Raw genomic sequence first — 13,733 nt, forward strand, 5'->3', positions numbered from 1 at the left:
TGTGGCGGTTTACGGTAAAACCTCTCTGCTAAATTCTCTTCTTTATCGGATGTAAGGCTGGATCTGGGATTCTCTCATTCTTTACCCCTAGTATTGCAGGGCAGAGGTGACCCTATCTGGCAAGCCAGACTCATAAGCTCATTGGCAGTCACTGACGTCTTTCTGATTTGCCTAATGCGTGGTGGGCCAAATGGGAGTCCTGGACAGGGAAGGGGGGTCTTGCCAAAGAGGCATCTGGGGGACAGGAAGGAGGCTGTGTGTCCTTTTGTCCAAGTCAGCACAATGCAGGAGAAAAGTATACTGTGGAGTTCACTCCCATGTTCCTGGGAAGACCAGAATATTTTGCAAAACTAGCAGATAAGCGGTGGGGATGGGGATTCTTCCTCTGCTGTTGACACAGAATCCTGGAAAGATCAGGTCTTTGGAATCATGCAGATCTAGTTTTAAATCCTAGCACAGCCACTTACAAGTTGGGTGGCCTTGAGCAAGGAATAATCTCCCTAAGTCTCAGTTTCTTCATCTATACAATGGGAATACTAATACCTATTTGCAGGGTTTCATGAAAATTCAATGAGGGGTGGGGATGAAAGCTCGGCAGAGGTAGACTTTCAATACATACTAGCATTTTCCATTTCTCCCTGCTTATAAAGATAAAACCCAGCCTGCTGCTTCTTTTCTCTTCTTTCCCTTCTCTTCTTTTTCCCTTGTCTGCATGGGAACCATGTGCAGATTACTTAAGTAGTCTCTAATTATGAAGCTGGGAAATTGGGCAAGAAAGCACGGCAAACCTTTTATTTCTCTGTAGACTGAGTGTGTGCATGTGTGTAACAGGAGATTGGGTGAAGGAGAGTTAAGCTTCCCCAATTCTAACCACAAACATACTGTAGGTACTCTTATTCCCGTCTCTTCTTTGTATCCTAAATGATTTATTTTAAGGTCTGCTATAAAAGCAAGACATTGCTTAATTGTCTTGCTATAAAATATGTAAAGTATTACACTATTGGGGCTCATTAGCTAAAGCGGAGCTGCTGTTTAGAAATCCATACGGTGATACTTGTTAATGAATGCTGCAAATAACGCTGCTAACTACCTAAAGAGTAATAATAGGTATGTCAGCTCGAACAAACAAGTCCCCAGTCCCCAGGGGCCATGGAGACACTGGATCATAATTAGAGGCGCAGAGCAGACACTCGTATTTTTGTGGCTGTGGTTCTCTGTGTGCTTTCCCGTCGTTCCTTCTGGGTCTGCAGAGGTGGAGTGCCTCTTGCATCTGCACCCTCATCTGGTGAAGCCTCTTTTCCTGTTCACCGTGGAAGTCACCAGTGGACGATGCTGAGAGTCAGAGTTCCATTTGCCAAAATGTGGAGCTGTTAGGATTCTTATGTACAGGTGGAGTGGTGCTTCCGGTGGGTCTCTCAATCCCTTGAGGCTAAAGCGGAAGCCCATTATTGTTATCCACTCCGCGGCTCTGAAGTCTGAAATAAAGCAGGGTGGGTGTGGGCAGAGAGGGAGCATTTGGGGCGCTGGTGTGTTAAAAGCCATTTGGTCCTTGGAAAACAATATGACGGTTCCTCAAAAATTAAACATAGAATTACCATATGGTCCAGCAAGTCCACTTCTGGGTATATACCCCAAAGAATCGAAAGCAGGGACTCAGACAGATATTTGCACACCCATGTTCTTAGCAGCACTCAAAAGGTGCAAAAACAATCCAAATGTCCATCGATGGATGAATGGATAAAGCCCATGTGGTAGGTACATACACTGGAATGTTATTTAGCCTTAGAAAGAAGCGAAATTCTGATACACGCTACAGCACGGATGAACTTTGAAGATGTCCTCGTGCTAACTGAAAGAAGCCAGATACAAAAAGACAAATACTGTATGAATCCACTTGTATTAGGTACCTAAAATAGTCAAATTCACAGAGACTGAAAGTAGAACAGAGGTTATCAGGGGCTGGGGGTGGCGATGGTACGGGAAGTTACTGTTTAATGGGTACAGAGTTTAGGATGATGAAAATGTTCTGCAGCTGGATAGTGGTGACAATTGCACCACAATGTGAAGGTACTTAAAGCTACTGAACTACTAAAATTGACAAAATGGTAAATTTTATGTTATGTATATTTTGCCGCAGTAGAACAGAAAGCCAGTGGGTCCTTATTTAAGTCAAACTGGTACTCTGTGGTCAGATGTGGCTAGAAACGTCCCACATTATGCCCTGACCCAGTGGTTGGGAGGAAGTGGGGTGTAGGCAGGTCAAAGGCATGGACAAACATTGGCATACTGTGTGGGCAGTGAACTAGGCCAGACCAGGGATGCTGGGGCTGAGGCAACCAGAAGTCATCTCTGGTTCAATGTCGTGGCCTTTGGTCACTGCAGAAATGCTTTGGGGATTGGTGCTGCCTCTGTTCTTTGCTGTAGTTTTGACAGTGTCACTGGACCCCTTAACCTTTCTGTGAGACCCCTGACAAGTGACATTCCCTTTCTTGGTTCATTTCCCCCTTCTGCCAGGGGAAGGGCCTGGTGAGGAGGCTCTCAGAGGCACCTGAACCCTGGCACTCTAAGAGGCCAGGGACACCCCTGGAGGCCTTTGAGAACTGAAAGGTCCCCTCATCCTAGGCTGCGCTTGTGCAGAACTTTTGAGGTCCTTGACAAGGAGGCGTCCTGGACCCCTGCCCAGGCTGGGGACCTGGGCCAAGACAAAACCATCTCTCTACTGCTTTATGAAGTTTCCACATGAAAGTGTTAAGTCCCAGGACTCAGGAGACAGACCGTGTTCAAATCCTGATTCCTCCTCTTACTGTTGATTTTAGCATATTAACCTCTCCAAAGCACCAGTTTCCACATCTAAAATAGTGGGATTGCCTCATAGGCTCATTGTGAGAATTAAATGAGATAATGTGAGTAAAATGCTTAGCTTGTGCCTGAAACATGGCAAATGTTTAGTATATAGTGGTCATCACTGAAATTAATAATAGGTATTTTTAATACTTAGGAATAAACCTACCTAAGGAGGCAAAAGACCTATACTCAGAAAACTATAAAACGCTGATGAAAGAAATCAAAGATGACATAAACAGATGGAGAAATATGTTCTTGGATTGGATGAATCAATATTGTGAAAATGACTATACTACCCAAAGCAATCTACAGGTTCAATGCAATCCCTATCAAATTACCAATGGCATTTTTCACAGAAGTAGAACAAGAAATTTTACAGTTTGTATGGAAACACAAAAGACCCTGAATAGCCAAAGCAATCTGGAGAAAGAAAAACAGAGCTGGAGGAATCAGGCTCCCAGACTTCAGACTATGCTACAAAGCTACAGTAATCCAGACAGTGTGGTGTTAGCACAAATATAGAAATATAGATCAGTGGAACAAGATAGAAAGCCCAGAGATAAACCAACACACATATGGTCACCTTATCTTTGATAAAGGAGGCAAGAATATACAATGGAGAAAAGACAGCCCCTTCAATAAGTGGTGCTGGGAAAACTGGACAGGTACATGTAAAAGAATGAAATTAGAACACACCCTAACACCATACACAAAAATAAACTCAAAATGGATTAAAGAACTAAATGTAAGGCCAGACACTATAAAACTCTTAGAGGAAAACATAGGCAGAACACTCTATGACACAAGTCACAGCAAGATCCTTTTTGACCCACCTCCTAGAGTAATGGAAATAAAAAAAAACAAAACAAATGGGACCTAATGAAACTTAAAAGCTTTTGCACAGCAAGGGAAACCATAAGCAAGATGAAAAGACAACCCTCAGAATGGGAGAAAGTGTTTGCAAATGAAGCAACTGGCAAAGGATTAATCTCCAAAATATACAAGCAGCTCATGCAGCTCAGTATCACAGAAACAAACAACCCAGTCCAAAAATGGGTGGAAGACCTAAATAGACATTTCTCCAAAGAAGACATACAGATGGCCAACAAACACATGAAAAGATGCTCAACATCACTAATCATTAGAGAAATGCAAATCAAAACCACAATGAGGTATCACCTCACACCAGTCAGAGTGGCCATCATCAAAAAATCTACAAACAAATGCTGGAGAGGGTGTGGAGAAAAGGGAACGCTCTTGCAGTGTTGGTGGGAATGTAAATTGATACAGCCACTATGGAGAACAGTATGGAGGTTCCTTAAAAAACTGAAAATAGAACTACCATATGACCCAGCAATCCCACTAATGGGCATATACCCTGAGAAAACCATAATTCAAAAAGAGATGTGCCACAATGTTCATTGCAGCACTATTTACAACAGCCAGGACATGGAAGCAACCTAAATGTCCATCAACAGATGATTGGATAAAGAAGATGTGGCACATATATACAATGGAATATTACTCGGCCATAAAAAGGAACAAAATTGACTTATTTGTAGTGAGGTGGATGGACCTAGAGTCTGTCATACAGAGTGAAGTAAGTCAGAAAGAGAAAAACAAATACTGTATGCTAACACATGCATACAGAATTTTAAAAAGCAGTACTGATGAACCTAGTGGCAGAGCAGGAATAAAGATGCAGACATAGAGAACAGGCTTGGGGGCACGGGAGTGTGGGGGGAAAGGGGAATCTGGGACGAAGTGAGAGAGTAGCACTGACCTGTATATACTATCAAATGTAAAATGGATGGCTAGTGGGAAGCTGCTGCATAGCACAGGGAGATCAGCTTGGTGCTTTGTGACCACCTAGAGGGGTGGGATAGGGAGGGTGGGGGGGAGGTTCAAGAGGGAGGAGATATGGGGATATATGTATATGTATAGCTGATTCACTTTGTTGTATAGCAGAAACTAGCACAACATTGTAAAGCAATTATACTCCAATAAAGATGTGAAAAAAAAAAGAAATTAATAATAGGTTTTTTTTTTTTTTTTTTGCGGTGTGCAGTCCTCTCACTGTTGTGGCCTCTCCCACTGTGGGGAACAGGCTCTGGACACGCAGGCTTAGCAGCCATGGCTCATGGGCCCAACCGCTCCGCGGCATGTGGGATCCTCCCGGACCGGGGCACGAACCCGTGTCCCCTGCATCGGCAGGCGGACTCTCAACCACTGCGCCACCAGGGAAGCCCAATAATAGGTATTTTTAATGGTAGAAGAGAGAGCACTTGAATTCCTGTGGATCTCGGGCAATAGCCTGGATCAGCCACTGCAAACTCTAATACTTCTCTTAACAGTTCATGGGATTGGAGGTTCATAGTTCATAGATTCATAAGAATCTATGACTTCATACTCATGATAAATAAATAAATGAATAAATAAAGAGGAGGGAAGCTTTTCATTATAGTAGCTTTCAAACAATAGATGTAGAAAGAATGATGGAATTGAAAATTAACATTTGACATCTACTGTAGTTATAATTGTTTCAGGCAAGAATCATCAATGGGCGCTGACATTATTGGTTGAAGTTAGGATGAGAAACAGGATATTTACATCGTTTCAAAGTCTTTCTCCACAAGATACTGATTAGTTACAGAGAGGAAAATGGTAACTCTACAGTAGAGAAACCTGGAGACACCGGATGAACTAAGGATCAAAGTGAACATTTCAGTAACAGAGACAAGTCAACATTGTTTGTCTCCCCATGTGGTGCTCTGAGACAGTGTAACACCCTTACCATGGTTTTCCTCATGAAAATGCATAACCGGAACCCAGTCATGAGAAAAACTCAGACACACTCAAATTGAAGGACATGCCACAAAAAACCTGCTTTTCCTCTTCAAAATGGTCAAGATCATGAAAGATAAAATTGGAAGACTGTTCCAGATTCAGCGAGAGTAAAGAGACATGACAAGTAAATGAACTGTTGTCTTGGATTGGATTCTGGACCAGGAAAAGGACCGTGGTGTGACAGTTGGTGAAATCTGAACAAAGTGTGTACATTAGATAAATGCTATTTTATCAATGGCAATTTCCTGATTTTGATAATTGCACTGTGGTTATGTAGGAGAATGTCTTTTTTTTTTTTTTTAAGAAATACACATTGGGCTTCCTGGTGGTGCAGCGGTTGGGAATCCGCCTGCCAATGCAGGGGAAATGGGTTCGAGCCCTGGTCCGGGAAGATCCCACATGCCGCGGAGCAACAAAGCCCGTGCGTCACAGCTGCTGAGCCTGTGCTCTAGAGCCGCAAGCCACAACTACTGAAGCCTGCGCACCACAAGGAAGAGTAGCCCCCACGCACTGCAGCTAGAGAAAAGCCCGCGTGCAACAACAGAGACCCAACGCAGTCAAAAATAAATAAATAAATAAACCATTCACTTTATAGCAGTACACCATATATACTCAATAAATATTTGTTAAAAAAAGAAATACACATTAAAGTAGAGATAAAAGAGCATTATGCCTCCACCTTACCCTCAAAAATTCAGAGAAAAAAATTAAACTTATACACATAAATTTGTATATATTAGAGAGAAACAGAGAGAATGATAAAGCAAGTTGGGAAAATGTTAACATTTGAGGCAGCTGAGTAAACGGTCTATGCAAATTCTTTATACTACTTTTGCAACTTTTTAAGTCCAGTATTATTCCAATAAGAATTTAAATTTTTTTTAAATTTATGAGTATTATCCTACCATGTAACTTCTCTTACCACTCGTCTCATTTAATTAATTTATTCCTCTAGGCCACTGTGGAAGGTAGGTTCTGTTATTTGCCTCATTTCAAACATGAGAAAAGGGAGGCTTCAGCAAGATTCAGTAACTTGCCCAAGTCTCAGCGCTAGTAAATGGCGGAGTTTTGATTTGAGATTTGGTTATAGGTGGTTTCACTGCAGTGCCTGCCTGCTTAAACACTTCATGACAGGTATTGATTATGTCCAGTAGGGGCTCAGTACTCTGCATATGATGCTTTATTTAATTCTTGCTATAACCCTTTACAGCAGGCAGTGCCATTCTGGTTTAACGCATGGGAACTTGTCTGCTCAGGAAGGCTAAAGGATGGGCAAATGTCCTACAGCTAAGAGACAGCAGATACGGGATTTGAACTCAGATCCTTCTGAGGCCAAAGTGTGTCTCCCTACTATGCCATGTGCTTCCAGGCTGGGAACAGTCAACAGAGTATCCGTATCCTGGCCCACATCAGGCTAGCAGCTGTGCTGCCCTTCTTCCTTGTGGAACAACTATCTATCAGTTACAAGCATGGGCTCCATCTTGCGAATCTGAGGAGCAAAGTGCCAGTTGCACACTGGCGTGCACTGTCATTGATGGGGAGACACAGTATCATTGTGGCTGGGAAGACTCCTGGGGAAAAGCCTGCAGACAACACCATTCACACGATGATCTGATCTCCGTGAACCGTGCCTGGCTCTTGACCCAGCCTCAGTGGGAGTGGGCCCAGGGTTGGGGATCCTCTTCTCCCGGGGGCATTTTGCTGTGGCCCATGGGATGTGGACTCAGGGCCTCGTTAAGAGAGTCTGCAGGATTTATCCACAGCCTCCAGGCCTGCCCCCCTCTCCGAGGGGCGACTGTGGACAGCATTTGCTCACAATTTTGGCAAGGCAGCCTGATCATGAGTTAGGTATAAAAATATTCAGGGGAAGACAGTGACTCATGATTGGGGAATTCGAGGGGACACACGCGATGTAATGTGGTTTTAGCACGAAATCCAAGGGGCCGCTAGGGTGTGAAAGAACTCGATCAGCAGAGGAAGAGGCCCAAGGGGGGACTATTAATTCCTTCAAACAGGCTGTAGATGTCACTTTGATATTTTCTTAGATTAAAAATATGTATGATGTTCATAGATGTGGGTGTTGGAATATGCAAATAAATCAACTTCCAAAACAGAATCTTAGCCAGTTAGCGCTGGCTGGAGCTCACAGGTCATGGAGTTCAGGGCCTGTATTTTGGCCTGAGGTGGAAGAAGCCCCATCAGTCCCGACTCCCAGCCCAGTGCTTTTCCTCACCAAGTTCGCTCAGCCTGGCCTCCCCGCTGAGGCCTTCCCCAGCTCACCCTCGGCCTGCATTCCCCAAGCTGTTTTGCATTAGAATTCCCCTAGGTCAGTGGCTCTTACACTTTTTAAAAATTGTAACTCACAGTAAGAAATATATTTTACATTGTGACCCAGTACACACACACACACACACACACACACACACACACACACACACACACACACACACACACACTTGCCCTGGATCAGCAGTAGTCAGGGTCCCAGTAGGAAATAAAATCTCCCTCCAAATGGTTTGAATAAAGAGACAATAAAGGAGGGATACTGCCAGAGGTGTGGGCGGACTGAAAGAAACAAACAATGGCGGCTGAGGCACGCAGACACTCACAATAGTGGGAAGCTGTTACCACCCCCAAGAGTGTGGAATCCTGAAGAAGGCTCCTGGCAGGAGCTGTGGTCCTGGGAGATGCAATCTTCATCAGAGGTGCTGCGCTGAAGCCCAGCCTCTCTCCGCTCCAGCCTTGTGACCTCAGGCAGAGCTACCCACTGGCCAAACCCAACCGGCAATAAAACCAAGGAGCTAGATTTGGAGGAGTCAGCTGCAGGGGCCCAGAGCAGAGCAGGAAAGGGAGGAAAATGGACAGTGACCGCGACGGGGCCCAAGGGACAGGGTCCAGCTCATGCGCACAGACACTACTGGCCCATGCACCCCCTTTGTGAGTATGAGAAAAAGGGCGCCCCCCTCTGGGGAGACACAGCTCAGTCGGCACACAGCCTGGCACATGGGAGAGCATCTCTGTGCACATGGCAAGCAGGTGCCCTTTCCTCCTGGAGATGAGGCCCCACATGAGAGCGTGGGTGGTGAGTGAAGATTGGGCTGGTGCATGAAGGCCAGCCTGCCAACTGTTCCCCGCGGCCCTGCACACACATGTGCAAAAGCAAAATAAAATTTCCTGAAACAGTACTTACCATTGCTTGCTTGCATTGCATCCATCTAGCTTAATCCCATCTCATCCCATTCCATTCTTTCATTAAAAAATGCTGGTCTTGACCTGACAAGTGGGTGGTCTTTGCAGTTTAAAAATATGCTCCTGAATGTGGGTTGGGGAGCTTCCAGAGCCCGATAACCAGGTGTAGCACTGTTTTTAGGGCCCAGGATGGACTTCATCTTGGCACTACTCACCCCCTGGGTCTAGACTTCTCAGGGGGTGCCCAGTCTGCCTGCAGGGGTGGGTAGGGCACAGAGCCTGTGCAACATTATTTTGGCTTTGGTGTTAGAAGGATTTGGGCTCAAATCTGGCCTCCATCATGAGTGACATTGGCTAGGTGACCCAACCTCTTTAACCTTCAGTGTCCTCATCTGTAAAATGGGTATGATAATTACCCAACTCTTAGATTTATGTGAGCATTAAATTAAACTAGATGAGGTCAGTAATACACATGGCACATCTACATGCTCAACAAATATTGCAGCAGTTATTATTATTGTGATTATTGCTCCTAGGATCTCTGATTCTTTGCAAGGAGTCATCTCCCACCCCTGGGAATGGCAGGCAGAGACTGTGTTTCTCAGGCAGATGTTGGTAACTCGGGAGTTGCCTGGTCTGGAGGGAGAGCTGGCTACCAGCTTCTGCTTTTCTAAACTGTGAATGAAATAGGCCAAGGATTAGCTTCTATGTGCCCGGGGGGTACTCAGAGGATGGGAGAGGCCCCATATAGTCACTGGACACATACATACAACATCCTCCTGGTTACTGAGAAGCTGGACTGAAAAGTCTGAATATTCAAAACTTTTTTCTGCACTTTGCTTTTATGAGGGAGAGATACACACAGATAAAGCAGCCAAGAGCCAGGGTTTGTGCAAGAGAGCAATTTCCTGGGCAGGTCTTAGAGGATTACAGACTCAGCCCCGCCGTTCAGCCCTTCTGCCCAGATGATCACAGTAAAGCCCGCTGCCCTCTCCCCCCGGGGCTGGGGTGGAACAGCCTTGTCACTGCACAGCACTGGTGGAGTCCATGGTCACCAGCTACAGCCTAAAGAGAGGACGCTGTGCCACCCTTTCCCTACACTTTGCTTGGCCCAGTTTGGTTTCTCAAGTCTCACCTTGGAACTCCTTTGCCAGAAAGCCTTTCGTGACCATCCTAGTCTAGCCAGGGCCGCCCAGCCTCTGTGCTCCCTCTGTAACCCCACGCTGATCTCCCTCAGAGATAGCCCCTCCCACACTTAATTGGAACTCTCCTTTTGCTCATGGGACTCCGGGATGGACTGTGGGCTCCTTGAGGGCAGGGCCCGTCTTGATTCATCTCTGTGACCCCCGTCCCGAGCAGGAAGCTTTGCATATGGCAAGCACTGATTCCAGGCTTGTGGAATGAATGGTGTGCAAAATACTCAAACGGATAATTTTTGAATTTCATGTCATTTTCCCCGTGTGCTGTGTGCTGACTACACTTGGAGGAGGCTACTTAGTTAAATGAAAACCAAATGCAAACCCAGATCAAATCCCTCCCACCTAAACTTGTCGTTTGTGTAAGCGGAGCGTCAGTCAAAATAACTTGGGGGATGAAAAAGAATCAGGGCGCTCCACGTTTCTTCTTTTCATTCTTAGGAACTTAGCTTAGGGTCTGTGGCTTCTTCCTCTCACCCTGACCCCCAGGCCTGGGATTCACTCACTCACTCACCATCCCCCCACACACCAAATAAAAAAGATCTCTGTTCTGATCACCAGTGTAATATAAACTTATCATAAAGAATCAGACAATACATAGAAAAAAAAAACCAAGGAAGAAAGTAAAAATTACCTACAAGCCACTCCCGAGAGATAAGCCCTACTATCAGATTTGAGTATGTTCTTCCCGACTTTCCTGAGTGTATGTAAACACACATACACATTTAAAAATAGATGTCATCATCATCTCCACAGCACTTTGTAACATGCTTTTGTCAATTAACATCACACCGTGACAGGTTTCCACATCAATAAATACGGTTCTGAGTCATGTCATTGTTTTTAGAGCTCCTTTAAGTTTTATTCATTACATGGCTTTACCATACAGTCTCTCACGACGGGACGTGTAGGTTGTTTCCAATCCCTTTGCTACTGGAAACAACACCTGCTTTGGACACAAGCTTGTACCCAAAAATCTGGGTGGAGAATGCTATTTTGTGTCCTATGAAAGGCTTGACAATACAGCTGTTTATTCCCCCACTAAATCGACTAATCAGTGTGGTGACAGCCTTAGAGTGAGAAAAAGCGTTTTCTCTTCTGCCCACATAAATAGCCAATATCATCAGAAGGAAGACGAAGCCTTTTGCAGGGAGCCTGGGTGTTTTCTCAAGTTGGTGAGGGAAATGCCCACATCCCTCTCTAGCCCAGCGAGTTCAGGGAGAACAGTTTTCCCTGCGGCCATCGCGCCCGTCTTAGGGGCTGAAACCTTCCCTCTACCAGTACACAGACGCGTGTTTTACTCTCTGGCATGACAACCTACTAGGGAAATACAGACAGAAAGCCCCAGAGAGCTCAATAAGATGACATAAACATGCCTATGTCTAGAAGGTGAGAATTAAGATCAAGCCCCGAAATCTTCTATCAACTTCCTCCCTTTTCATGAAAAAGGGTTTTCTTCCAACAGCCTGGAATCAAATGCGAAAACATGCACCAGGATACAAAGGCACTTACATTTGTGAGCTCCAAGAAAAATCCTGGTGATGTAACTTGATTGTGTTGACAAATTAGCCTAACGAGAATAGTTTCCCACTATGAATTCATTAAGCAAAAATGTGCAAAGTAGGTATTTGCAGCCTATTAACCCTTAATTGGCTCAACACTGAAAACACTTAATTGTGACGTGTGTCACCAAAATCCCTAGTGTAGTTAATCACTGGTAGACTTACAAAATTATACATTTTAAGTGATGATCTTTAATTAAAAATTATTTGGGATTATCTTTAGCCCCTGGCTTAAAATGAGCAGCTTGGGTACGCTTGAGAAAATGGTGGCAAAGACAGTAGTTTCAGGAGGGTGGCTGTCGGCTTGTAATAAGAATTCTGCGTATGGGGAATATGGAGATAAGACACAGGCAGTTTTCAGATAAGCTTCAAATGTTTCAAAGTCGTATGGTGGAAAGTGCTGGACCAAAAGAGAGGAGAGACCTTGCTCCTGCATGGCTGTGTGACCTTGGATACATCACTTCTCTGCTTTGGGACTCAGGGTCCTGATCAGTAAAATGTGGAGACTGGATTGGTCTGGTGCACGCAGGAGACAGATGAAAATAAGTATTGTAATGTATCCATTGGCTCAAACAAAAGTCAAGACACAACAGATAAGCTTCTCACTCAATGGGTCAATGAGCAAATGTGCTATAGACTCTAAAATGTGCCGTGGAAACTTAAAAAATGGAAACAACAAAAAGTGGGGCTCAATTCAGTTTTCTTTCTGGCTCCTGACCTCAGAACACTCACTGACACAGATATCTAACTGCCTTTCTCCTTCCTTGGTGGTCCCAGTAGGTGGGGAGGAAACTTTCATCCTAACCAACAAGCCCCAGATTGCAGAGAAAATACTTTTCCTAAGTTGGAAAAAAAAAAAAAAGAAATTTTGGAGTTGCACTAATCTTCTTTACACCTTCTGTCTCCTGCACGCTCCATTTCAGTGTCAAATACAAATTATAGTAGCATCTTTTGGCTCCCTGGTGACCCTTCATCAAGTACACAATTTTAATGATCTCCATCCTAAGGTGGTTGAACAGTGGTCTCCCTCAAGAGACTTGGAAGTCTCTGAGGTGTCTGTTCAAAAAACACAGCTGGTGGCAGGCCTGGAAACCTCAGTGGGGTTGAACATGGAGCAGGTGGGGGAAGGGAGGAGGCTGACATGATAACCATGTCCGTACAGAGTGTTGCTGTCACTTCAGCAACATGGCAGCCTCTGGCCTGACCCACAATGAAAGGAGGGGTGTTGGGAAGAGGGCGAGTATGGACTGGAGTGGGGCTGAAATGTCAGAAATATCAATCAAAGGGAAGTTGGGTACTCTTTTGTCATTGTGACTGGAGACCAGGAGCAAAGAAGGCCAGGTTCTCTGGGTGAGGCTCACCTTAGCTCTAGTGTGGCCCCACCGTAGGTCAACTGAACTTCACCCATCAGTTATTCGAGGTCACTTGTGTACAAGGCTCCAAGCTGGGAGGCAATGGAGCGTCCATCCATTTCCTCTCCTCCGCCTTCCACCCTTCTCTCCCAGCCAACCGGCTCGATATAAACAGACCATAGCCGCTCACTGATCGGCTCTGGAGTTTTGCTGGCCTGATCTCACCGGGTCTCTAGGCTCATAAACCTCTATTGTTTGGGCTTGGCTATTCCCTGAATCGCCCTCCTTGTCAATGGCGTGGACTCCATGACCCTTGGGCTCATTATGCTCTGACTGGGCTGTTTTTCTGGACCTCCTCCTGGCCAGGGCAAGTACTATGGCTGTGGGTGAGAGGCACCCACCTCTACCACTATGGCGTTTCCCTGAGGCAGTCCCTCTCCCTTCTCAGTGAGGGGTGAGGTGGGACACCATGAAGCATCAGAGCGGGTTGTGAGGCGAGGTGCCTGATGTCAGAGGCTTCAGGCCGGTGGGGGAGGGCTCATGACATCCAGGACCCAGTGTGGCATGGTTCCTCCTCCCTGGGAGGAGCCATGTGGAGAAAAGCCAGAAGGAAGTCTTTTGTAAAAGTCAGTGTAACCTTTACCTCCCCTGCTACCAAAGGAAACTATATAATCAAGTAAAACCGATAAAGGCAGAGCTTCCCTCATTGAAGTGAGGAATGCGAGTCTCCAGAGAACACTTAA

General features: G+C 45.3%; 1 protein-coding gene across 1 annotated transcript in view; it reads right to left on the reverse strand.

Moving 5' to 3' along the window:
* FAM204A (family with sequence similarity 204 member A) overlaps positions 1 to 13,733 on the reverse strand; it is a 781,024-nt gene that overhangs the window by 108,993 nt on the left and 658,298 nt on the right. The window lies entirely within an intron of this gene.

This window comes from Orcinus orca, chromosome 14 (genome assembly GCF_937001465.1).
Source record: "Orcinus orca chromosome 14, mOrcOrc1.1, whole genome shotgun sequence".
Lineage (NCBI taxonomy): Eukaryota > Metazoa > Chordata > Mammalia > Artiodactyla > Delphinidae > Orcinus > Orcinus orca.